Raw genomic sequence first — 3,186 nt, 5'->3', positions numbered from 1 at the left:
TATAGTTTTTCATGTCAATGTGATGAATAATCCTAATGGTCTTTTGTATGTTGAACCATCCCTGCATCCCTGGTATGAATCCCACTTAGTCATGGTGAATTATTTGTTTTATATACCTTTGTATTCTGTTGGCTAGTATTTTGTTAAGGATTTTTGCATCAATGTTTGTTATGGATATTGGTCTGTAGTTCTTGATTCTTGTGGGATCCTTGCCCAGTTTTTGTATCAGAGTTATACTAGCTTCATAGAAGGAGTTTGGGAGTTTGCCATCTTTTTCTATGTTCTGGAAGAGTTTGTGTAGGATTGGTGTTAGTTCTTCCCTAAATGCTTGATAGAATTCTCCAGTGAAGTAATTTGGTCCAGGGGATTTTTTGGTTGTATAGTTTTCTTATTTACCTTCTCCTGAATCTCAGTTCTGATTTTTGTAATTTCTTTTCTTTTGCTATTAGCAGAATTGTCCTGCTGACTATGCTCTAGTTGTTGTAAATTTTGTGCCAGCATATCAATAATGAGTCTCTCTTCCTTTCTCAGGTGTGCATGTATTGCTATGAAACTTCCTCTGATAACTGCCTTTGCTGTCGCCCATAAGTTTTGGTACTTTGTGTGCTCATTCTCGTTTGTTTCTAGAAATTTCCTAATTTCACCTCTGAGCTGCACCAGTATGCACTCCTTTCTTAGTAAAGAGTTATTCATCCTCCAATTGTTTGCTCTTGTTTTCTGCGTCTTCCTTTGGTTGCTTTCCAGCCTTATGGCACAGTGGTCAGAGAGAGAGAGGTCTGTATGATATCAATGTGCTTAAATTCATGTAGATTCACCTAATTCCCCAGCATATGGTCAATATTCAAATATGTGCCATGTCGTATTGAAAACAATGTGAATTTTTTTGTATTTGGACGAAAAGCTCTGTAAATCTCTATCAGGTCAATTTGTCTAATTATAGTGTTTAGCCTCCTTGTTGAGTTTCTTTCCCTGTGATCTATCTTTCTCAGAGTGTGGTGTGTTGACGTCACCCACTGTAATTGTTGAGGCTGTGATTTCTTATTTAATCTTTTGGAGTGTTTTGTTGACGTTTTCAGCGGCTCTCTCAATCGGGGAATATATGTTTACAATGTTTAGTGGTTCTTTGTCTACCATTCCCTTGAACATTATATAGTGTCTCTCCATATCTCTTTTTAAGGTTTGCACTTTGAGGTCAATTTTATAGGAGATTAGGATTGCAACCCCTGCTTTTTTTGAATTGTTGTTTGCTTGGAATGCCTTTTCCCAGCCCTTGATTCTCAGCCTATTTTTGTCTGTAGCCTTGACATGTGTCTCCTATAGGCAGGAGAGTGATGGGTTGTGTTTTCTAATCCACACTGCTAGTCTCAGTCTTTTAATGCCTGAGTTCAGGCCATTGATATTCAGGGTCATTATCTCCATCTGCAGACTCTGTGATATCATCTTATACCTTTTGTATTGAGTGTTTTCCTACTTTCCTTTCTCATTAGCCTGTTGCGTGTGTATCATTCTTGAGTTCTTTACCTCCTTAAGCCAGTGCTCTCTCTTTGGGTCTGCTTTCTCTTTGTTCCTTCTGGGTGAGATTGTTCTATGTGGCTGTCACTTATTTATGCTTGGTGAGTGTTGTTATTCTGCCCATACTGGATTGGCAAGGATCTTTTGTAGGGCTGGGTTTCTTCTAACATATTCTTTGAGTTTTTCCTTGTCTGGGAAGACTCTTACTTCTCCATGTATCTTGATTGATAATTTGGCTGGGTAGAGTGTTCTTGCGTTTGCGTTATTTTCCTTCAGTTTTTGGAATATGTTACTCCACTCTCTCTTCTTCATAGTTTCTCCTGATAGGTCTGAGCATATTCTTATTTTGGAACTTTTATATGTGATTGCTTATTTTTCCCTAGCTCCTCTCATGAATGTCTCCTTTTCCTCAAAGTTAGATAGTTTAACTATTATGTGCCTTGGTGACTTCTTCTTGGGATTCACTCTAGTTTTTGTTCTTTCAGCCTCCTGAATGGTCGCCTGGTTTGCATTCATTATGCTAGGGAAGTTTTCCTCCAAGAATTCTGTCACTATTGTTGCAGATGACTTCTGTATTTTGTCTTCCTCTGGTAAGCCAAATATTCTAACGTTGTTCCACTTCATAGCATCATACATTGCTCTTAGGTTTTATTCAGCTTCTCTGATGATCTTATTAGATTTTTGTTCACTTTTGTTAAAGTCTCTTTAGCTGTCCTCCAAATCACTGACGCGGTTCTCTGCCTCCTCCAGTCAATTCACGGTGTCTGTATTGCTTCTGCTGGTTTTTGTTATCTCCTCCCTAAGCTCCTGTATTTCCCTTTGGTGTATGGCCTTTATCTCCTCTATCATTTCATCCTTTTTTCCTGTATTGTTTCCCTCATATCCTGCATGACTCCAAGCAGCATTCTGAAAATTTCTCTCTGTGGCAGCTCAATGTCTGCCATGTCGATATGTTCGGGACATCTTCTGCCATTGCCTTTTGTTTCTCCTGGGTATTTTTTATTGTGGTCGTTGGGGCTGATGGCTGTTTGTGTTGCGCTGTTTTCGAGGAACCAGTTGCCATTTCCCAAGGAGTTGAAGAGCATTGGCTCTCTCTGGGAGACTTGTAGGAATGCTTATTCGAACTGCATACAGCTAATTTTAGTATGGGATTAAACTACCACTTTATCCTACTTTGGCTTCCCTATCAGCAGAGTGCCCCTGAAGGCTGCTGGGTGGCCTGCTTTGGTGTTGCGGAGGTCAGACAAAGGTTCCTGCAACAGCTTGGAATGTTGATGGGTGTTGGCTGAGCTGCCTTATGCCCCAAGGTACACAGGCAGGAATTCCCCTTTTAGAAGTTGGGCAGAGTATCCCCAATTGGAGGTCAGCAGGGCTTTCCCCAGCCTCGGGCTAGCTACACGGTGTGGAGTTCACCTAGCTGGTTGTGGTGCAAGCGTAAATGCCCCAGGCTAAGGGGAGTGATCTGGAGGTCAGCAGTGGAGTGTGAGAGGATAGGAAAGAGACAAAGAGGAGGGAACAAAAGTAAGAGAGTTTAGACTGTGTGGGAATATAAAGAGAGGGAAACAAAAGCAACTGTGTAGCTGAGTGCCGCTCCTCGCCAGTGGAGTTGCAAGGGTTTAGTCCCTGCCCCGAGGCAACAGCAGCAAGCTGCAGCTGAGTTCAGAAAAAGCCCCC

This window comes from Echinops telfairi, unplaced genomic scaffold (assembly GCF_000313985.2).
Source record: "Echinops telfairi isolate 266 unplaced genomic scaffold, ASM31398v2 ScPeMD7_60;HRSCAF=208, whole genome shotgun sequence".
In the NCBI taxonomy this organism is placed as follows: domain Eukaryota; kingdom Metazoa; phylum Chordata; class Mammalia; order Afrosoricida; family Tenrecidae; genus Echinops; species Echinops telfairi.
This window is presented reverse-complemented; position numbering follows the sequence as displayed.